Below are 24,087 nucleotides of genomic sequence, written 5' to 3'. Positions count from 1 at the left end.
CCCTTTGTACTCCTTTTAGATCCTTGATGGGTCCCATGTTGGTGATGGCTGCGATTTTCTCCGGGTTGGCCTCGATGCCTCGATCGGAGACAATGAACCCCAGGAGCATGCCTCGGGGACTCCGAAGACACACTTCTCGGGATTGAGTTTTACGCCTTTTGCGCGCAGGCACCCGAAAGTCACTTCGAGGTCGGAGAGGAGGTCGGAGGCTTTTCTTGTCTTGACAACGATGTCATCGACGTAAGCCTCGACCGTTCGGCCGATGTGCTCCCTGAAGACATGGTCCATGCACCTTTGGTAGGTTGCACCTGCATTCCTCAAGCCAAATGGCATAGTAATATAACAATACATGCCAAAAGGTGTGATGAAAGAAGTCGCGAGCTGGTCGGATTCTTTCATCTAGATTTGGTGATAACCTGAATAGGCGTCGAGGAATGATAGGGTTTCGCACCTAGCAGTGGAGTCCACAATTTGATCGATGCGAGGCAGAGGGTAGGGAACCTTCGGACATGCTTTGTTTAGACCAGTGTAGTCTACGCACATCCTCCATTTCCCACCTTTTTTTCACAAGCACAGGGTTAGCTAACCATTCGGGATGGAATACCTCTTTGATGAACCCTGCAGCCATCAGCTTGTGGACCTCCTCGCCTATGGCCCTACGCTTCTCTTCATCAAAGCGGCGCAGGTGCTGCTTCACGGGTCGGACTCCAGCTCGGATATCCAACGAGTGCTCGGCGACATCCCTCAGTATGCCTGGCATGTTCGAGGGACTCCACGCAAAAATTTCGGCATTTGCGTGGAGGAAGTCGACGAGCACTGCTTCCTATTTGGGGTCGAGCTCGGAGCCAATCCTGACTTGCTTGCCAGCGTCGTTGCTGGGGTCGAGAGAGACGGATTTAACCGCCTCGGCCGGTTCGAAGTTGCCGGCGTGGCGCTTCGCATCAGGCACCTCCTTGGAGAGGCAATCTAGGTCAGCGATGAGGGCCTCGGATTCGGCGATGGCCTCAGCGTACTCCACGCATTCCACGTCGCACTCGTAAGCATGGCGGTATGTGGATCCGACAGTGATGATTCCGTTGGGGCCCGACATCTTGAGCTTGAGGTACGTGTAGTTGGGGATGGCCATGAACTTGGCGTAGCATGGTCTCCCCAGCACCGCATGATAGGTTCCTCGATACCCGACCACCTCGAACGTGGGGGTTTCCCTGCGGAAGTTGGAGGGAGTTCCGAAGCAGACGGGCAAATCAAGTTGCCCAAGGGGCAGGATGCGCTTACTAGGGATGATCCCGTGAAAGGGTGCTGCACTGGCCCGGATCGTGGACAGATCCATCCCCAAGAGCCCTAGGGTCTCGACGTAGATGATATTGAGGCTACTGCCTCCGTCCATGAGGACCTTGGTGAGCCTAGCGTTGCCGATGACGGGGTCAACGACGAGCGGGTACCTTCCTGGGCACGGCACATAGTCGGGGTGGTCACCTTGGTCGAAGGTGATGGGCTTGTCGGACCAGTCCAGGTAGACCAGCGTCGCTACATTCACCGAGCAGACCTCTCGGCGCTCCTGCTTGTGGTGCCGAGCCGAGGCGTTCGCCACCTGTCCGCCGTAGATCATGAAGCAGTCGCGGACCTCTGGGAACTCCTCATCCTTGTCGCCCCCCTTCTTGTTGTTGCCTTGGTCCTTGCCACCTTTTGCCGAGGGTCCCGCCTTGATGAAGTAACGCTGGAGCATGTCGCACTCCTCAAGGGTGTGCTTGACGGGACCCCTGTGATAGGGGCATGACTCCTTGAGCATCTTGTCAAACGTGTTGACTCCTCCGGGAGGCTTCCGAGGATTCCTGTGCTCGGTAGCAGCGACAAGATCCGCGCCAATGGCGTCGTGCTTTGCTTGCGCCTTCTTCTTGGCCTTCTTTTTCGAGCCACGCTGGACGGACGCCTCGGGGGCGTCTTCCTTCTGTCTTCCTTGAGGCTGCTTGTCCTTCCGGAAGATGGCTTCGACCACCTCCTGACCAGAGGCGAACTTGGTGGCGATGTCCATCAATTTGCTCGCCTTGGTGGGAGTCTTGCGCCCCAGTTTGCTCACCAGGTCCCGACACGTGGTGCTGGCGAGGAATGCCCCGATGACGTCTGAGTCGGTGATGTTGGGCAGCTCGATGCGCTGCTTTGAAAACCGCCGGATGTACTCTCGCAGGGATTCCCCTGACTGCTGGCGGCAGCTTCGGAGATCCCATGAGTTCCCAGGGCGCACGTACGTACCTTGGAAGTTTCCCGCGAAGGCCTTGACTAGGTCGTCCTAGTCGGAGATCTGCACAGGAGGCAGATGCTCCAGCCATGCCCGGGCAGCGTTGGAGAGGAAAAGGGGGAGGTTGCGGATGATGAGGTTGTCGTCGTCTGTCCCTCCCAGCTGGCAGGCCAGCCGGTAATCCGCAAGCCACAACTCCGGCCTTGTCTCCCCTGAGTACTTGGTGATGGTAGTCGGGGCTCGGAACCGGGCTGGGAACGGCGCCCGTCGTATGGCCCGGCTGAAGACCCTCGGACCCGGCGGTTCGGGCGAGGGGCTCCGGTCCTCCTCACTGTCGTAGCGTCCTCCGCGCCTGGGGTGGTAGCCTCGGCGCACCTTCTCTTTGAGGTGGGCTCGATGGTCGCGGCGGTGGTGCTCGTCGCTGAGGCGATCCGGGGCAGCAGGTGTCCCGTCTCGCGTGCGCCCGGTGCGGACCGAGGCCTCCCGCATGAGTCGGGAGGACGTTGCGCGATGCTCCGAGGGGCACACTTACCTTCGGGAAGCAGAGCTCTCGGCTCGTCGGACCGCTGCGTTTTCCAGGAGACCCTTGAGTTCACCCTAGATACGCCGCCCCTCGGTGGTGGATGGCTCCGGCATTGCTCGGAGTAGCATCGTCGCTGCTGCTAGATTCTGGCCTACCCCGCTGAAGGCCAGGGGCAGCCCTGCCCTGGCATCGTCAACGATACATCGCTGGATGTCTCGGGCCCGACGAGGCGCTCCTCCGGCAAGTGCTCGGCCTTCCCACTCCTGCTCGATGTTTTGTCGGAGCTGCACAAGCCGCCCTGCTTCTTCGTCAAGCTTGGCCTGCATCTCGTAGAATTGCTCGAGCTGTGTGTCCTGACCCCCCGCAGGGACTGGGACCATAGCTAGCTCCCGCGGGATGTCAACGCGAAACGCAGGCACAAGGGCATTGTCATCTTGCGGCATGCCGAGGTGGTTGTCCTCGCTGTGATCCCCTGATCAATGTGGAAACACTCGTGGCTTGGGTCACAACCCTCGTCGCCGAGGCTATGGCCATCGTCAGAGCAACCGGAGAGGCGGTAGTCACATGCGGACATGAAGTCTCGCATGGCACTGGGATCACTGAGTCCGGAGAAATCCCAACCGAAGTCGGAGTCGTCGTCTTCTTCGGAACCCGTGGGTCCGGAGGTTGAGACGGTCGTCAGTCGGTCCCAAGATGACCACATATGACACCCTGGAAGGTTAGGGTATGCCCTTGCGAAAGCGCTCACCGAAGCGGGGTCGCTTGGTGGATCAAGGCTGAATCTAAAAGGGACAGGGTGAAAAACGGACGGTACCTCTTGGTCGATGGACGGTGGCAAAGTCGCGTCGGGGACAGACTGCACCGTTATCTCAGGTACGAGGCTAACACCCAGCAAGTCCTTTGTGAGGGTGCTGGCGTCGTCAGTCCGCTTGGGGTTGGCGCGTTGCGGGGAAGCGACACGCGTCGTTGTCTCAGGTGCGAGGACAACACCCGACATGGCCCCCGCAGGGGTGCCGGCGTCGTCGACTCGCTCTGGCCTGACAGCCGACGAGGTGCCGCCTCCTGCATGGCCACGGTTGCCATGTCTCCTCCTCTGGCGAGGAGGGTGGCGGAGCAAAACCGGGTGTTCCTCTTCTGCCACGGTGGGAAGCCGTCGTCGAGTTCGCCGCTGTCGGGTGAGCCGACGACCGTTGTTGTTGTCGCGCTGCGGGGGGAGGAGTACCATGTCGTAGCTGCCATCAAGGGACATGAACTCGAGACTCCCGAAGCGGAGCACCGTCCCCGGCTGAAGAGGCTGCTGGAGGCTACCCATCTGGAACTCAACGGGAAAGTGTTCGTTAATACGCAGCGAGCCCCTACCTGGCGCGCCAACTGTCGGCGTTTCAGACCCGCGAGGACCGTCAACCGACTAGTAAATTTGTTGCTGCGTGTCCCTGCCTAGATGGGTTGATGCAAGATGGAACACAAGTGGGGAATGTGGCTTATGTTATCTCGCACCGGGGTGCTCGTAGTAGGGGTTACAAGCGTCGCGAGACAGCGAGGGCGAGAGCGAGAGGGCGCCATCCAGCGTTGACAATGTTGCAACGTCTGTCCACGACGTGCCCTCGTCCCCGTGCCTTAGGAAGTCCCTGGACATCCCCTTTTATAGATACAAGGAGATGCCCAGCTGTACAATGGGGTGCAGCTGTGTGCTATCGTGGCTGGCGGGGAAGCGCCTTGAGCCCTGTAGACGGGCTAACGTGGCCATCGGAGAAGCACCTTGGGCCCTGTAGAAGCACAGCTGTCGGGCGGCATGGATCTTGCTGACGTTGTCTTGCTTTCGTAGGGGGTTGAGAGCGATCCGACATCATGGGCGCACGCGAGGAACCATCATTACCTGTTACCGGAGTAACCTTAGATGGGACACCGGTCTTGTTCCTTCATAGCCTGAGGCAGCTAGCTAGGAGTAGGGTAATGATGTATCCCCTGTAGCGTAGTCGGTCCGAGGCCCAGGTCGGGCGAGGCGGAGACTTCTCCTGAGGCCGAGGATGGGCTCGGGCAAGGTTGTGACGCCTCCCGAGGCCGAGGCCTGGGGTCGGGCGAGGCGGAGATCTTCTTTCGAGGCCGAGGCCTGAGGTCAGGCGAGGCGGAGCTCCCTATTGCGCCCGAGGCCGAACTCGTGGGAGATCGTGACTCAGTTTTATCCTGGTGGTTGGCACGGTAGCCAGAGCGGGGCGAACAGCGTTGTTTTCCCGTCAGATCGGTCAGTAAAGGGGCGAAGTGACTGTGGTCACTTCGACCTTGCCGACTGAGGCACGTGTGTCAAGATAAGGTGTCAGGCGATCCCTGTATTGAATGCGCATGCGATACAGTCGACTGGTAAGGCGATTTGGCCAAGGTCACTGCACGACAAAATCTGCCCAAGCTAGGCTTCAGGCGAGCCGAGGGTGCATCTGCTGACTGAGGGGACCCTCAGTCGAGGCGTGAATCCGTCCAGGATTACTGTTCGTGCCCGAGGCTGGGCTCGGATGAGGTCGCGTCCCTCGGCAGACGAGGCCCTGACTTGAACTGCGCTTTATTAGCCGTGTATGGTTTGTTCTGAAGATGTTTTTCGGTCGTGTTTAGGAGCATTGGGGGTACCCCTAATTACGGTACCCGACAAGCGGTAATCGGCTTCGTCTGAAACCCTTGGAAACTAGTGATCAACATGTCCTTCAGCTTCTGCCATGATGTGATTGTTCTTGGCCGAAGAGAGGAGTACCAGGTTTGCGCAACATTCTTGACTGCCATGACGAAAGATTTCGCCATGACTGTGGTATTGCCTCCATATGAAGATATGGTTGCTTCACAGCTCATCAGAAATTGCTTCGGATCTGAGTGCCCGTCATACATGGGAAGCTGGGGTGGCTTGTAAGATGGGGGCCAAGGTGTAGCCTGCAGTTCTGCTGATAGAGGAGAAGCATCATCAAAAGCAAAATTTCCATGATGGAAATCCTCATACCATTCATCCTCATTGAAGAAGCCTTCTTGGTGAAGCTCCCTATGTTGAGGCCTTCGCTCTTGCTCATCCTGGGCGAGATGGCATACTTCTTCAGTAGCTTCGTCAATCTGCCTCTGAAGGTCAGCTAGTCGAGCCATCTTCTCCTTCTTCCTTTGAACTTGTTGATGAAGCATCTCCATGTTCCTGATTTCTTGGTCCAACTCGTCCTCCTGGGGTGTTGGACTAGTAGCCTTCCTCTTCTGTCTTCGGGCCTCTCGAAGAGAAAGGGTCTCCTGGTTCGGGTCCATCGGCTGCAGAGCGGGAGCCCCTGTCGCTGAAGCTTTCTTCGGTGGCATGACGAAGGTCAATGCTTGCCGAAGGTGGTCGAAAAGAGTTCACCGGAGGTAGGCGCCAATGTTGGGGACTTGTTCTCAAATGCTATGAATGAAGAACAAGGCAACACAAAAATTGTTAAACGTTAAAGTCCTTCGTCCTTCGAAGCATTATTTCCCTTGGGATATAATGATTTTCGGACGAAGGTTATGAAGGACATACCTTCATTAGCACAACATACAATAATGAAGAAGGAACCATGTAAAGTATGAGAGGTAACATAAACAATTATGTATTATTATCAACTCATTTCTATTTTATTATTATGAAAAAATAGAAATGATATTAAATTACAATATACCTTCGGCTTGAGGGAAGGTAAAAGTACAAGCGTGACGCAAAAGCAAATGCCAAGTCAGCGTGAATAGTATGGGAGCACTGTTCATCTATTTATAGGCACGGGACGCAGCCCATGTAAAATTACACCCATGCCCTTTACATTTGCTAATGATTCTATAGTAACCCATCGAGGTCTGAATGGCCTTTTCCTTTTTAAGTCGGTTTCATTTTCTGCCATCGTGCCGAAGCTTTCCTGCACATAGCTTCGGCTCTGCGCCAACCTTCGTATTCCTTGTGCTTCTTCACACCGTGGTTCTAATCCGAGTCCGAAGGTACCTGTTCATGTATTATACTCGAGAAACATTGTTAAATCATGTTTTTGAGGACCTTCGGAAGCCGAAGGCCCCCAACAGATAATTAATCTATTATTTCTCTATAGTTCTAAATTAGGAACAAATGATCTGTTGGGGGTATGCTTCTTAGCCGAAGATCCTTAGAAAGAGAACACCTTCGGAAGATCCTTTCAGGAGCAAGCGTCGAAGCTATTACCTATAGAGCTTCGGCATAATGACAGATCTCAAGACGAAGGGCCGAACCGACTTAAAGATGGATTGACTTAAAGACCCATGATGTTTTGTGTCATTATTGTAGTCGATTGTAAAGGACATAAATGTAATTTTACACAGGCTGCACCCTGTGCCTATAAATAGGTGAACAGTACCCTGGCACTGTTCACGCAATCCTGTAATCGTTAACACATTACGCTGGAATTATTTTTTGTCAGAGGCGAAGGTATAAACGTACCTAAATATTATGTTTTGACATTTAAGTTCATATGAAATATATGAATAATGTAATTTGTTTTTCCTATAATGTTTAATATTTTATATTTTATTTCGCATTGATGAATGTTTGACCACGAAGGTATGACCTTTGTGGTATTCTGTCCGTGGCCTTCGTTCGAAGTTCATTAAATCCATGGGGAAATAATGCTTCAGCGAACGAAGGGCATTATTATTTAACATCTTCTGTGTTGCCTTGTTCTTAATTCATAGCATTTGAGAACAAGTACCCAACATTGGCGCCCACCTCCGGTGAACTCACTTCCACTTTTTTGAGCTGATGGCTTCGTTCAACAACCAAGCTGGAGCTGCTTCGGCTTCGAAGTTGGTACTCCCGATAACAGGCAGTTCATGTTCAGAGCCAGCTAACAAGAAGCAGAAGAAGGAGGCACAGAGAAGGGTACAGCATGTCGGGGTGCAAGGACCCATCATCAAGTCAAGATGGTCCCACATCCCAATTACCTTCTCTCAAGAGGACCTTTAGCTCAAGGATTACACTCACAATGATGCTATGGTTATTTCTTGTGTCATCAAAGGATTTCTGGTCCACAATGTTCTGGTTGACACAGGCAGTGCAGCGGATATCATATTTGCTAAGGCCTTCAGACAGATGCAAGAGCCCGAAGATAAGATCCATGATGCTACACATCCCCTTTGTGGCTTCGGAGGAAGGCAGATTGTAGCACTCGGCAAGATCATGATGCCAGTGACCTTAGGATTTATCAACAATACAAGGACTGAACAAGTTATATTTGATATTATTGACATGGAATACCCTTACAATGCAATCATTGGTCGTGGGACACTCAATGCTTTTGAAGCAATTCTCCACCCAGCATATCTTTGCATGAAGATACCTTCGGATCAAGGGCATATTGCTATTCATGTAAGTCAAGAAGCTGCCAGAAAGGCCGAAGGAAACTGGACAGATTCAAAAGCAATCCATAATATAGATGGAGCTAAAGGTTGTGAGCAATACAAGTACAGAAGGGAGAAGGCTGCTTCGGCTGATCAGCCAAAGCCCATGCTTTTATGTGAAGATATAGCAGAGCAGAAGGTGTTGCTGGGGTCTCAATTGTCTAAGGAACAGGAGAAAACCTTGACAAGGTTTATGTTCCACAATAAAGATGTCTTCGCATGGTCAGCCAATGATCTCTATGGTGTGAACAGGGATGTCATTGAGCACTCGCTCAATGTTGATCCATCCTTCAGACCCAGAAAGCAGAGACTTCGGAAGATGTCTGATGACAAAGCCGAAGGTGCTCGGAACAAAGTGAAAAGACTTCTTAGTGCTGGCGTCATTAGAGAAGTAAAGTACCCAGAATGGTTAGCCAACACTGTTATGGTGAAGAAGGCCAATGGTAAATGGAGAATGTGCATTGACTTTACTGATCTTAATAAGGCTTGTCCGAAGGATGAATTTCCATTACCAAGAATAGATTCTCTAGTAGACGCAGCAGCTTCGTCAGAGCTCATGAGTCTACTAGATTGTTATTCAGGCTACCATCAAATCTGGATGAAGAAACAAGATGAGCCAAAAACCAGCTTCATAACCCCCAGTGGTACATATTGTTATCTTCGGATGCCTGAGGGGCTCAAGAACGCTGGAGGAAGCTTCAGCATAATGATAGCGAAGGTCCTTCATTCTCAGATAGACAGAAACGTGCTAACATATGTTGATGATATCATAGTAAAAAACACGAAGCAAGAAAATCACATTGCTGATCTGCAGGAGACATTCACTAATTTTAGGCAAGCTGGTCTGAAGCTGAATCCAGAAAAATGTGTCTTCGGAGTAAAGAAGGGGAAATTCCTTGGTTGTTTGGTTTCAACAAAAGGGATTGAAGCTAATCCAAATAAAATCTAAGCAATCCTTCGGATGGAACCGCCAAGCACAAAGAAAGGGGCTCAACGGCTAACAAGAAGACTGGCATCTTTGAATCGATTTATATCCAGATCAGCAGAGAGAAATTTACCATTCTTTGAAGTGCTGAAGTCAGCCAAAGTTTTTCAATGGGGATCAGCTCAGCAAAAAGCCTTCGAAGAACTGAAGCAGTATCTGATAGATTTAACAACCTTAACTCCACCAGCGCCAGGGGCTCCTCTGCTGCTGTATGTGGCAGCTTCGCACTCTGCAGTAAGTGCGGCGCTTGTACAGGAGAAGCTTGAAGGACAATTGAAAAAGCAGGCTCCAGTATACTTCGTCTCTGAAGTTCTTAGTTTATCAAAGAAAAACTATACAGAATTGGAGAAGGTGTTGTATGCTGTCTTAATGGCCTCCAGGAAGCTTCGACATTATTTTCAAGCATACCATATAATTGTTCCTTCATCACAGCCTTTGAAGGATATTATGAGAAACAGAGAAGCTACTGGAAGGATTGGAAAGTGGGCTGCGGAACTCAACAAGTTCAACATTGATTATGTGCATAGATCTTCGATTCAGTCCCAGGCGCTAGCAGACTTCATCGCTGACTGGACGCCAGGGGCTCAGGAGGAAGAAGCAAGTAAAGATGCCGAAGCTTGGACAGTGTTCTGCGATGGTTCCTGGGGAACCTTCGGGGCAGGTGCAGCTGCCGTTTTAATTGCACCCTCCAAAGTCAGAACATGCTATGCAGTGAAACTTGATTTCAGCTGCACAAATAATATTGTTGAATACGAAGCTTTGCTTTTGGGGCTTCAGAAGTTGAAGGCAATGGGGATAAGAAGGACGGTTCTCAAAACCGATTCCCAAGTTATTTCTGGTCATATTGATAAGAGTTGTAAAGCAAGAGATCCAAAGCTCGAGAAATATTTGGATACAGTTCAAAGGCTTGAAGCTTCCTTCGAAGGGTTTTCTGTCAAGAATATTCCACGAGGAGAAAATGAGCACGCTGATGTGCTAGCCAAGTCAGCGGCACAGGGGCTGCCTTTACCTTCGGAAGTATTTTTTGAAACAATAAAAGCACCTTCGGTCGACCTTCTTGAAAGAGCAGTGCTCAATATATCTCCTGTTTTTAGCGAAGATTGGAGAACTGAGATCATGTCTTTTCTCCAGGGCAATTTCTTTTCAGATGACGAAGCTTATAATAAGAGAATAGCGGCAAGAGCCCGTCCATATGTAATAATAGAAGGGGAGCTATACAAGCATGGAGTCTGTTCTCCATTACTCAAATGTTTTTCCAGAGCTGAAAGTATAGAGCTGATGAAAGAAGTACATGCAGGCATGTGTGGATCTCACATCGGATCTAGGCCCTTGCTGGGTAAAGTTTTTCGTCAAGGATTTTATTGGCCGAAGGCAGCTTCAGATGCAGCAAAATTAGTCCAAAAATGAGAAGGTTGTCAAAAATGTGCAAGAGATCAAAAACAGCCTTCGACTCTAACTCAATTAATACAGCCTACTTGGTCGTTGCAAAGATGGGGCCTTGATTTACTAGGCCCACTTCCACCAGCACAAGGAAATTTAAAATATGTTGTGGTGGCAGTAGAATATTTTTCTAAGTGGATTGAGGCGAAACCTTTAGCCACAATAACTTCGGTCACTGTCCAAAAAAATTTCTGGCAAAATATTGTCTGTCGCTTCGGAGTGTCGAAGGCTATTACTGTGGACAATGGAACACAGTTTGATGCCGAAACTTTCAAAGAGTTTTGTGAACAAATTGACACGAAGATCCATTTTGCATCGGTTAGGCATCCAGACTCAAATGGACTTGTCGAAAGAGCTAATGGCATTATAATGACAGGAATAAGAAGTTAATCTTCAACCAGTCCAGGGGGAAGTGGCCAGACGAATTAACCAAAGTGGTGTGGAGCCACAACACAATAATGCAAGGTCAACAGGTTTTACACCATTCAAATTGTTGTTTGGTGACGAAGCAATAACCCCAGAAGAAGATAAAGCGGGATCAATAAGAACAGTGGCTTCGGCAGAGGACGAAGCTGATTATTCTGTGGCAAAAGACGCTATAGAAGGGATCAGGCTTCAGGCTGTGGAGAATATCAATAAATATCAAGCCGAAACAATAAAATGGCGTGACAGAAAAGTTCGGTTAAAAAATATTAAGCCAGGACACTTCGTACTTCGGAGAGTTGCCAACCCAGATACAGTAGGCAAGCTACAGTTGAAGTGGGAAGGACCTTTTCTGGTAGTATCTTCGTCAAGACCCGGTTCCTACAGGTTGAAGGATATGGACGGCAACGACATTCCTAGATCTTGGAATGAGGATGAGCTTCGGCGGTATTATGTGTAGCCTGATGTAATCTTTTTTATTCTTTCCTATGGCACCTTTTCCTTTCCAAAGGGGGAGAAAGGTTTTTAATGGGGCCATAGCATGTAATTTCTCTTTTTCTTATATCAGCTCTACAAGAGCAATATCCCCCGAAGATGTAAATGTAAAAACTGAGCATGCACCATCGAGTGCAAAGAGAAAAGGAAAAACAGGGAGAAGCTCGAAAGACGTCCCTAAGGGGATGCAGAGCACGACGAAGCTACAAAAAGCCGTTCCTAAGGGAGCGCAGCGTAAGTTTTCTGCTCAAAAGTCGTTCCTAAGGGAATGCGGAGCTTACAACGAAAAGTCAACGCTGATTCCGCCGAAGTATAAGGCGAAGCGCGAAAAGTCAATGCGATACCGCCAAAAGTAAAAGGCGAAGAAGTTCAAAAGACGTTCCTAAGGGAATGCAGAACTTACAGCGAAAAGTCAGCGCTGATACACCGAAAAATAAGCGGTGAAGCCGAAAAATAAACGGCAAAGATTTGTTATTCCTAAGGGAATAAGAGTTTTGATTGTGGTTTCGTATGTGTCTTTGAACATTCATTTGCACGATACATTACATCATACATTTGCATTCATAAACATTCACTTAGACATACATAGGATCATCATCATCATAACATACACACTTGCTTCGGCTCTAAAAGAGAAGGCTTCGGAAAAAAGGGAAAAGAGGCAATTTTATGCTTCGTTGTGTACGAAAAGAAGGAAAGGTGTTTTTTGCCTTCGGCTCAAAAATATTAATTTCGTCCACACCAAAGCACTTTATACATTGATGCAAAGGTAAGACTATATTACAAGGTATGGATAAAGTCCACGAAGTGAAATTTAATTACATCATACTTTATACAAGTTGTTACAGGAGTTTTTTGAGGTATTTCTACAGACTACTTGAGCTTCGTTAGCATTCATGGAGCTTTGTCTTTTTACTCCATAGCTTCGGCTTTGTCATCCTGTATGTAAGTATTATAAGCAAAATTCAAATTCAAAGGAAAAGGTAAGCATAAGGTATGATTTTGTTACCGGCTTAAGGTGGCTTCGAGCTTCGTCACCAGCTTTGCTTCGTCCACCCTTTGTCCATACTAATTTTATAAATCTATTCGCAATACTTCGGGCAAGGTTGGGAATGTTATCTAAGTCTGCTGGTGATAAGCTGAAGTTGGGTCTATTGATAACCTTTCCGTGTTCGCAGCCAGACTTCAGAAAGGCAGCAGTTGTGCCCCGAGAAGCTACCAGGGCACAGAAGTCACCATGTCCGGCTATAACTTCGTCAAAATCATCAATTTCACCTTCAATATGCTCGAAGGCACCAGGCAGGTCTTCAGCCGAAGGAGTAAATTTCTCGCTGCTGGCTCCAACAAAATAGAACACCTGCTTCAGTCGTTGAATGCATCGATTGCTGAACTCCAGACATCTATTATGAAGGCTTGTCAATGATTTTTTCAGCTCTGAACTTTTTTGGACTTTGGCCTCAAGTTTTGCATCAAGCTTCAGCCTTTCTTGTTCGAAGTTTTCTGATTGAGAAAGAAGCTTCGAATTTAATTCTGTTATTTTGGCTTCAGCATCCGCTAATAAGCCTTCGGTTGTTTGAAGCTCGAAGTCTTTCTTTTCGATAGCAACTGATTGCTCTTTTATCTTGTTCTCTAAGTTCTCAATTATAACTTCGTGCTTTTATCCTCTAAGTCCTGCTGCATTTTTAAAGCCTTGCTCAACAGCATACTCTGCGGACAAATAACCTTCGTTAGAAAAACATTTATGTTATTACAAATAATAAAAGTTAGACAAAAGTTGTTTACCTTAAAATTGGAATAAAACAAACTACCGACAATGTGTTGTCGTCGATAGCGGCTGATATATGTTTCGAGCTTCGGGAAACCGATACTCTTTGATAGAGTACCGATAACCTTCGTGCCGGTCTGATCTCGTACGCAGCCCAACCTTTCATCATCAATGCCACCGAAGAGAAGCGCTCCCGGCCGGTACCTGCAAGATATAGCATATTCTTTTAGTTCTTCTTTTTCAGCTTTTGTCAGCTCTTGGCCAACTAAGTTTTGAAAGTTAAATGCTTCATCTTCCGAAGTATCTTCGGTCATTTCTTCCTTCTTGAGGTTTGCAGCCGTAGTCTCTTCGGTGGCTGCGGCAGCCTCTTCTGCGGCAGCTTCTTCCGCGGCCATGTTTAGTATCATTTTGTCTATATCAGCAACCATGCTTTCTAAATTAATATCTTCGGATTTGGCATCTTCGGCTCTGGCCTCTTATGCGGCAGCCTCCGAAGGTACAGCTTCAGTAGCTGTCGTGCTTTCAATAGCCGGCATCTTCGGAGCTGAAGCTCCTGGTGGTGTCGCTTCAATGACTTCTGTCATAGTAACGATTCTTTGCCTCTTTGGCCTAGGTGCCTTCGTTTTTGTGGGCTCCTTTTCCTTCTGAAAAAGCTTCGTCAGATGTAGTCCCAGTGGACTTAGTTTGACAGGCAAAGTTTCAGTCATTACCTTTAAGATTTCCTCTACTTCGGTAGCAGAGGATGTCGCAGAAGTCCTTTCTTTTTCATCAATTGATTTTTGCTTCGGAGTCGAAACCTTTCTTTTCTTCGGAGCAACTGTTTTTGCCTCAGACTCTTGTTTTTTCTTCTTCGGTTGATCTTCATCGTCCTTATTCAGAGCACTAGCTACTCTCTTCCTTTTTTGGCCTTCGACACCCTTGTCCAGCCGCTCGTAGTCAGGATATTCAAAACCTATAGCATCCATCACTCGGTTTAGCCTTCGTTTCGGACGGGTGCCGAAGGCCGCAGTCATCAATTGGTCCTCTTTTTTAGAATAATTTCCAAGTATTTCGTTGCACATTACTTCGATTGTATCCAGCCATTCTTGACAAGGCACTTTGAAATGTCTCTTGAATTTGTAATGGTAGGGCAGCCGAATAAGTTCTCCTTCCTTCTTTTTTCCTTCAAGCTTCAGCATGGCCCACTCTTTCATAGTTGGAAACACTTTGAAAGCCAAAAATTCATGCACTAAGTCCCTAGTGCTGATGTGCTTTGCGATAACCCTAAATTCAGCCAACGCAATTTGGGTTGGACCCTCTGGTGTCATATTGCACGGGGGTCTGGTCTCTCCGAAGATCAACTCTAACGGACTCTGAACCAGCTTCTCCTTATCATCGTCAACTTTGACATAGAACCATTTAGATTTCCAACCAGTTGGCCACTTGCTTCGGTAACTGATCACGGGAAATTTTGTAGTCTTGCGGTAGGCAAAATTGTAGCAGCCGAAGTTTTCATGTAACCCATCTCCTCTAGCCTTGGTTTGGTAATGCAGCTCATGCACTCGGTAGAAACCTTCGGCAAACGGTTCCACCCCTTGGCTTCGGAGAGCCCAAATGTAAACGCTAAGCCTAACGATAGCGTTAGGAGTTAGCTGATGAAAGTAGATCCCAAACTTCTTCAGCACATCAGCAATCATCTTATTCAAAGGGAATCTCAAACCAGCTTTGAAGAAACTTTTAAAAACTACTACTTCATCTTTTCCTGGCTTCGGATTAGTTTCCTCCCCACCAAAGCGAACCAGCTCTTTCTTTTCTTCATTAAAATAGCCCAATTTCAACATCTTAGGTAGGTCACCTTTGGAGATGGTGGATTTTCCGAAATCCAGATGGCTGGGTTTGCTCGGCACCGCGCTGCTATAATCATCTTCAGACTCGATCTCCTCAACATCAGCTTGCTCTGCTTCAGCGGCAGGGACGTCCTCCGATGTTACCAGCCCAGACCGCTTCATTGCTTCAGAAATTGGAACAGTCTCAGCAGCTTCGGTCTCATCTCCCTCACGATCAACCCTAGCAGTGGAGCAAACTCTGGCCATTTGATTATGACTTTCTTGAAATATTTGTTGTTGACTTTTTTTATTTTCCCGAAGCTCTTCCTCTTGTGACGAAGCAGAATCAAAAGCGAAGTTTCGTCTGAGCACGATGATTAAGCTTCGGCTATGACTAAAATTTTGGCAGCAAAACAGTGCAATAGCAATGAATGTTGTGGTAACTTCACACCTACCCGTCTGTTTATATAGTGCCACAGGTGGGAAGGTGAATCGTCAAGGTCTCCTGCACCGAACAAACAGTCACCCGCACTCGCTGAACGATGGGCCACAGGGTTCGAGAAGGTGAATCGCTGGGGCGCGCGTAACTGCTGCAAGATGGGGCCACCGCGCGCGCGACGATTATTTTAATCGTTTCTCGCCAACGAGCTCAGGGAAGGTGTTTTTCGGATCTTCGGCATCCCGAAGCCTAGAAGATTTTTTCATGGATCAAGCTCGTTACGAAAAACGATCTAGCACCGCGAAGGGGCTACTGTTGGGGGTATGCTTCATAGCCGAAGATCCTTAGAAAGAGAACACCTTCGGAAGATCCTTTCAGGAGCAAGCGCCGAAGCTATTACCTATAGAGCTTCGGCATAATGACAGATCTCAAGACGAAGGGCCGAACCGACTTAAAGATGGATTGACTTAAAGACCCATCATGTTTTGTGTCATTATTGTAGTCGATTGTAAAGGACATAAATGTAATTTTACACATGCTGCACCCTGTGCCTATAAATAGGTGAACAGTACCCCGCACTGTTCACGCAATCTTGTAATCGCTAACACATTACGCTGGAATTATTTTCTGTAAGAGGCGAAGGTATAAACGTACCTAAATATTATGTTTCGACATTTAAGTTCATATTATGAAATATATGAATAATGTAATTTGTTTTTCCTATAATGTTTAATATTTTATATTTTATTTCGCATTGATGAATGTTTGACCAAGAAGGTATGACCTTCGTGGTATTCTGTCTGTGGCCTTCGTTCGAAGTTCATTAAATCCATGGCAAAATAATGCTTCAGCGAACGAAGGGCATTATTATTTAACATCTTCTGTGTTGCCTTGTTCTTAATTCATAGCTTTGAGAACAAGTCCCCAACATAATCTAATTAATTAAAAATGAAACTATGTTGAACAATGTTTAATCTGTCATTTTAGTTATGTGGGTGAATTAAGCTATATTAATATTATTAGAAATCCTTATATGACATATACATATTTAAATATGAAATACTTGAACATAAATCTAAATCTTAAAAAGTAATTATGTAGTTGTTTATTTAGTACGTTTGATTAGAAAATATGGTCTACAATTCTTTTTAATTTCATAATTAGAAAACTACACATAAATTAATTATAACTGTCACAAATCAGATTTAAATTACAAACAATTGGAAACACTAACTAAAAATGCTTATCATATAATTGTGAAACTAACGAAACCATTTCTATTTAGGTTCCAAATATACATGTTATTAACAAAAACTGTAACAAGGACCAAAACATAATTAAAGGTAGACTAGCAGGGTAGCTAATAAATTTATATTTTTGTGCACAGACAATACTATGAATAACTATCTCTTATTTGTGGTTAAAATATGAAAACTTTATTTTAATTTCTTATTTAGAAAACTACGCATATATCAATTATAACAATCACTAATCAATTTTAAATTACAAAAACATGTAGATTGTTGCAAACACTAATTCAAAGTTTTTAGCATAAATTTATGAAGCTCACAAAATAGTATTTATTTGAGTATCAAGTAAATATTTTAAAATAGGAAAACTATCGAAAGGTCTTTACGCGATTAAACATATACTTAGAGGGTGGTTGTATGCTTCAGTCACTTGAACTTTCGACAACAGCGAGTTCGCTGTACGAGTACGGGCGCAAGGCTCAGTGAGCACGACGTGGGCACTAACGGACGTGTAGACGACGACATTGGGTGAAGCACCGACGAGTGGCGCAACAGCAGCCGCCGAGCGCGGCAAATGCAAGTAGGTGTGAAGGCATCGTGGCATGGCACGTCTATGTAGGAAAACGAGTAGGGACCACGGCTGGCAACGGAGAGGAACGGAGCGGCCGGCGCCAAGACGACGGCAAGCAGCAGCGCGGCTCCACACGAGCAGAACTAGAGATGAGCAGGGAGAGGCGGGTAAGCACACGGCACACAGACGACATTTTATATGGCCGAAGAGGAAGGTAGAGGGGCACCGGGAGGGAGATGAAGAGCATATCAGACATAACCGTCTGCACTTAGTGAGAAACTAGGTATATGCCCGTGCGTTGCAACGGGGACGTTTGTGCATGCATAAGTCTTTTATTTAGTGATGCTATCAAGACTCAACTCAACAAAATTAACAAATGTTGAAGTCTGACATTTCGAACAACCAAAATTTGGCTCAATATCATTATTAATTGAATTAGGCAAATCCTAAAAGTTGATAATACATGATATGGTGATGTACCATGGCCTCCTTAGAACAATTTTGCATTGCAGGGTGAAAAGTATAAAAAAGGAGATGGCGAGTTGTGGCTATCAAAATTATTTTATCTCACAAATATAACCCTCTTATCTATCAAAATTATTTTAGCTCACAAATATGGCGCTCTTATCTTATATGTTGTGGGGAATATGTTGTGGCATGATTTCTACATTACTTACATATGGACATATATTATGACAATATTCAACCCATCTAAATATGATTCCTCTAAAAACAGGTAGAGCAATTAAAGTTGTGCGCATTCAGGTTCAAGGTTTCCTTACATAGACCATGAGGCAACCATGTAATGCGTATTGGAGAGCAGCTGCCAACATTTAGAGAAATGAAAATAGAATGTGCTGGACATAGCTAGTCAAATGGTTAGGATGACATTTCAGTATTAAAACCAACAACCAGTGTCATCTTTTGCATAGAACAAACATCTGCATCAGTTTGTTCAAGCACACAGTTAACTACTGTGAATCTACCTATGAGTTATGTGCACGTGCTTTGCAACGGCACACAAAATATTCAGCAAAATATTAGTGCACAACGATTACATAGAAACGAAGAACACTTATATTATCACCGACTTTAATATCTTAAAAATTGTTTCCTAACAAATACAATGTTATCCTTATATGATTAGTGGCAGCGGCATGAACATATCTAAGAGTAGCTATGAAGTGAAACTATTTTGGTACTTCTCTCGCAAAGACAAATATTTGAAGTTGCGTAATATGACATAACAGTTAACATGACCCATGAAAAAAGATGAACCGAAATATGGTCTCCCGCAAGCCAAGCATGCTCTCTCTCTCTACTTCAGCACGAGCAGAGTCCATCCATCCCATTCACACCCAGTCGAGCCTGATGACACCATCCAACTCCATCGGCGCTACAGCGCCATCCTGCAAAATTTTATCATACCATCATTAGCCTCTTCTGTTTAGATCACCAAATGGCTAAAAGTAGCTAAAAAGCTGCTAAAGTTTATCTCTTGAGAGTGAAACATGACCTTATTTATTTAAATTTTGAAGTGTCAACAGAGAAGACCAAATGATAAGAAGTCACCCAAATATTACATAAACCAATTTACTTAGCGTAAATCTAAAAGCTAAAAATAGAGTATCTAAAGTTTTGTATGACAAATTTAATTACGCATGCTTCGAGATATATCTCATAACCGATCTTGTCTAGGCAATAATAAATTGGCAAGATTATTACGAAAGTTGTTCATGTCTTCATTTTCATCTCTGTGGTCACTATTGGTTGAGATGAACACTCAACCGAAATTGGCGTGTAGTTTCCATCACGATCACACAGGTCAAATTCTACATGTGGCATTGCACTTTCACAAAAAGTCAAACTCTACATCTGACGGTGAAGACGGGGGCACAAATTTCTTTCCATGGGGTCCATGAAAAATTAGCCCACTTTAGCACATATTTGTGGACTAATTGTTAGTCCATAGATAAGCTAACAATTTACAGGCTAAACTTTAGTGATTAATAATTAGCCCTTACAATCTAAACAGACATATAGCAATCGATTAGCTCTCCTGGGCTCTGGTTCAGAAGGTGGACTGGTGGCCTCTCCCAAGTCAAATTAAAACGCAAGCTGTACAGAACAGTCACTATGCGACTTGACATACAGCGACTTGCTGGTGCTCAGCACGAAGATCCACTTGGACTCCTCGTTCGTGTTCACCAGATCGCCGCTCTGCTTGTACAGCACCCGGCCTTCCTCCATGACGCTGCCCTCTCGTTCTGCTCAGCAGTCAGTCAGTCAGTCGGATACATACGTACAATTATCTAGGGTCACGCCGCACGTACTGGTCCGAGGTACATGATGAGCTGTGAGTTGAGCTTGCTTCGTGGGCATTTCTGGCGATGCAAGTCTCTGCCTTTGCCAACATCCAACCAGTAGAAGAAGGGCTCGCAGCTGGAGCTCGCGCACCAGATGTCGTAGTAGAGGTGCAGGTTGTGGCCGTAGCGGTGGCGCGGGTCAATCTGAACAAGCAAACAGATGATGAGACAAACAATCAGTCCAATAAAAAAGGCATTTATATATATATGAAATGGATGAAAATGCTTACAGCTTCGAGCTAGTGCTGGAGCGCGAGCTTCTGCGCCTTGTCGTCCTTGGAGAGTCCCTTGCCGACCTTGGCGACCCTCCATGAAATGAATGAAGATGCTTACAGCTTCAGGAACTTGTAGGCCTTCTGCAGCGTGGTGGCCGCCTGGTCGAGCTCCACGCGGGGGCGAGGGGAGATGTACTCGATCATGGCCTGTGCCTGCGGGTGCGGGGACACGGACACCACCCGCCATGGGCTATGCTGCTGCTGCGCCAGGGTCCCCGGGCGCGCGCCGTTGATCACAGGATGCACATTGAGGTCCAGTGATAGACCTGTATAATCCTATAGCACAAACCCCTGGAAGGACCACAAGAAACATAAAGTAATTGGACAAGTAGGCCAAATATCAAGAACCTCAACTGTCCCGAATCACTAATTTCTGGGGTGACTATTGGGTCATGCAGATTACAATTCTCAGAATAGAGCAAACAACCCTAATACATAATCCCTTTAGAAACCAACATCAGAAGTCCAAAACTACTAAATAAAGTAACACGCTCGTACCTTGCCAGCTAGCTCAAGGAGTTCCTTTGTGGTCCCACCACATGAATCAGCAATGGTAGTCCATATAATCACAGAAGAAACAGTAAGCATAGTTCAGGCTCTTAATAAGTGAGTAGCCAAGACACAGCAACAAAGAGTGAGCAGCCAAGAGTTCTATGTTGAACTCTGTGTATCATCTCAATCTGCAATACAAATTTGAGAAAAAAATCTATTGTAATGCTTACAGTCAAACAAAGAGTTCTATGTTGAACTCTATGTTCAGGTTGCTTACGACATAAGCTACTGGCCAACTCTATGTTCAGGTTGCTTTAAAATATAATAATTCCACAAATTATACTGATCAATTATCATAATCTGTAGAAGTCCATGTATTAGCTGCTATATCATTATATTATGGTGTTCAACGGTGAGTAGAGACCATTTAGTAACAACAAATTACATCTAGTCTGGTAAAGAACATGTCACTGCCTAACTGATCTATAGTAAGTTCCATGTCAAGAAATAGTCGACATCGGGGCATCGCCATCATCCCGGCATAGCTCCTCCAATTCAGTCATGAAATCACCCCCATCGGTGCCAGCTGAATCAGCCAGCATCCTGTCCTGCATCGCCTGTCCAAACATCAACCAGCACAAACAGTGTTAGAATGGTCACTACTCAAGCTTCCTCAAACCAGGGTGACTAATATGTTAGTGAGGACCTGGGACTCTCATAGGCTGTTAACACAGGCTTGCAGCCTGCGGTACTGGTCTCTTGCTTCAGGATACTGATTCATGGAACGCACACGAGCCAGTGCTCTATCCAACCTGCCTGTAGCCTGTTTCCTGCCATCCTTCAAGAAGTCATATTCATCCTCAGCCTCAGCCTTTGCAGGTTGGATCTGCCATGATGGACCTTCAAGTTGTTTCTCAGGTTGGAAACCTCGCAGACCCCTTCCCTTTCTCCTCCACCTCAGTATGACTTTCTCCACGATGCCAACAGACCAGACTACCTTCCGATAGTTTTTCCTTACCTGATGTCCACGTACATGGGCCTAACAAACAAAAGAGTATTCTTAGATACTGGAAAGAAACAAGGGATGGGAATTTTACCGCTACAGCTGTACTTGACAGCCTAATTTAATGTGATGGCTTAAATCATCATCAAATAAATGTAACGTCTGAAACTGAAACGTTAAGAACTTTGCAGGTAAGTGATAGGCCCAATATCCAAAAGAAGTGCGCCTCAAATAACTACGACAACCACCACCACATACTTTGATTTTCGCCTGTTGTTTCATCAAATACAAAATTATAATTGCCAGTGGCTGGAAAACCTTGCTTCACCATGGAAGTGGAGCTTGGAAAGATTTCCGTAACAAAGAAAAAACGACAGGAGTAGGTCATTAGTTTGATGTAAATGACTACAAACAGTGATTTCTCAAATTAACTATGTGAAAAAATGGTAGACAGAGTACCAATGTAACCAAACTATTATAGGTTATATGAGATTTCAGACCCAAAAAAGTAGACATGCAAATAGAAATTACCTGTATCTTCACAATTTTCTGCCAGATAAGCATAAACTCTTTTCTTCCTTTCCATCCTCTGAACTTGTTTTGGATACGAACCCAGCTGCGGTATACTCTGGGGGTCGAGGAACTCCACATCTGAGAAGGACCCTTGGAAGAAAAGCTCTACGATTTGCTTCGCGGCCAAACAAATGGCGCTGAAGTTGATGTGCTCAGCTGATCCGCTCGAGAATCCCACAAGCGGATAGAAATTCCGAGTAATCAGTCACGAAGGAGCAGGTCGCGCGGCCCAGCAGCAGCCCGGGGTGAATCGGGCGAGGTCAACGCCGCTGGTGCTAAGATCGGCGTCGGCAGCGAAACCGTGCGGCCCCTTGGGACCCGAACCCAACGACATGGACCAGGAGGAGGAGGAGGAGGAGGGAGGTTTTACCATTTCCATCTGGAGCCGGCGGCGGCGGCAGGCGGGCCTAAGATTCGGTCCGAGTCGCGTCGGGGACAGTGACGGGATGAGTGGCCATCGTGCATGGAGCGGGCGCGGTTTGGTGGCGGGCTGGCTCGGGGTCGGGTTTGGTGGGGGCGCGTCCGCGGATCCCGCCATCAGAGAGGGCAGCACCGTCGAGGGCGAGGGCGAGGGCGAGGGCAGGGGGGCGCGTTTGGTGTGGGGATGTCGGATCCGGGGAGGAAGACGTGCCGCGGGGGAGGGAGCAGTTCGCGGGTGGAATGCGATGCGGGGAGGAAGGAGGAAGACGCGCGCGGCAGCGGGCATCACGGCGCCACGGGAGAGGGGCGTAGCATCGCGGGCGGGGGTGTGGTGAGGCTGGTGGACGCCCTCCGTCCACCCTTAAGGATTAGTAGAGAAGAATGGCTGGGCTAGTTGGGGAGATGGGTCGGCGTGGTTGGGTGGGTGCGCAGTATGCTCCACACTAAGGATGCCAGCAGGGCAGCAGGCGGGCAAGAATCCGACTGACGGATGGGGCCCATTGAGCAGGGATCCTGGGAGGAAGGGAGCAGGAAAAATGCCAATTGTGCCCCCCGCATGCCAATCAAAGGAGGAGAGAGAGGTGATGAACCATTTGGAAAGGCTCAGCGTCGGCCTCAATTTTTTTCCATTTTTTAAAATTTCGAAATTCTTTTTTTAAATAACAATATACATATATTCTAAAAATTCAAAATAAAACCAATTTTATTATTAACATGACAAAAACTTATTTTACAAAATAAATTATTTTAAGACGTTCCCTTTTTAAATAAAAGGTTTTTAACATAAAATATAATAAAATGAAAAATTGAAATTCTTACACACAAAAATCATTAACATATAAAAATGCATATTAATTATTATTTTATAAAACGAGACCTTCCTCACACAATTAAATTCAATAATTAGATTTACAAATCAAGCTAAACAAAATATATGCTTTCACATGAGTGCATCAAACACTTGATAAAATTTTATCTAGTCAAGAAATTGTTCAATTTATTTATATCACTATTTCGTTATTTGAAAACATATTTTTTCCTTTCTATTGAAAATTAATATATCAATTGGATTTCTTTCATTTGATGGATTCAGGGTATTACAGAGACCCTCTACGTTGACGAGCCAAAAGGCAACAAGCCCACTCACTCAGGCTCGAGTCACAAGAAAAGGGATGGAAAGAAGAAGAGGCGTATAAAGAAGATCATCTACTACAACATTGATGCCTTCTCCTCTTCACCAAGGGATGACGACGACGAAGACTCTTCGTCGAAAAAGAAAATGGTTAATCAGAACTACTCTTTTGATTATTCTCGCATCCCTTATAATTTGAATGCTCACTTATTGTCTATTCCACTCGGTAAACCCCCACACTTTGATGGAGAAGACTATTCTTTTTGGAGTCATAAAATGTGTAGTCACTTATTTTCTCTTCATCCTAGCATTTGGTAATTTATTGAAAATGGAATGCATTTGGATAGCACTGATAATCCTATATTGATTAATGAGCAAATACATAAAAATGTCCAAGCTACTATTGTTTTATTAGCATCTCTATATAGTGATGAATACAACAAAGTTAACGGCTTGGACAATGCCAAGCAAATATGGGATACCTTCAAGATCTCTCACGAGGG

General features: G+C 46.3%; 1 pseudogene; it reads right to left on the bottom strand.

Moving 5' to 3' along the window:
* Positions 1–20,765: 20,765 nt before the first annotated feature.
* On the bottom strand, positions 20,766–22,125 carry LOC103632626 (calmodulin-binding transcription activator 3-like; annotated as a pseudogene).
* Between the last annotated feature and the right edge of the window lie 1,962 nt (positions 22,126–24,087).

The sequence above is a fragment of the Zea mays genome, chromosome 7 (genome assembly GCF_902167145.1).
Source record: "Zea mays cultivar B73 chromosome 7, Zm-B73-REFERENCE-NAM-5.0, whole genome shotgun sequence".
Lineage (NCBI taxonomy): Eukaryota > Viridiplantae > Streptophyta > Magnoliopsida > Poales > Poaceae > Zea > Zea mays.
This window is presented reverse-complemented; position numbering and strand designations above follow the sequence as displayed.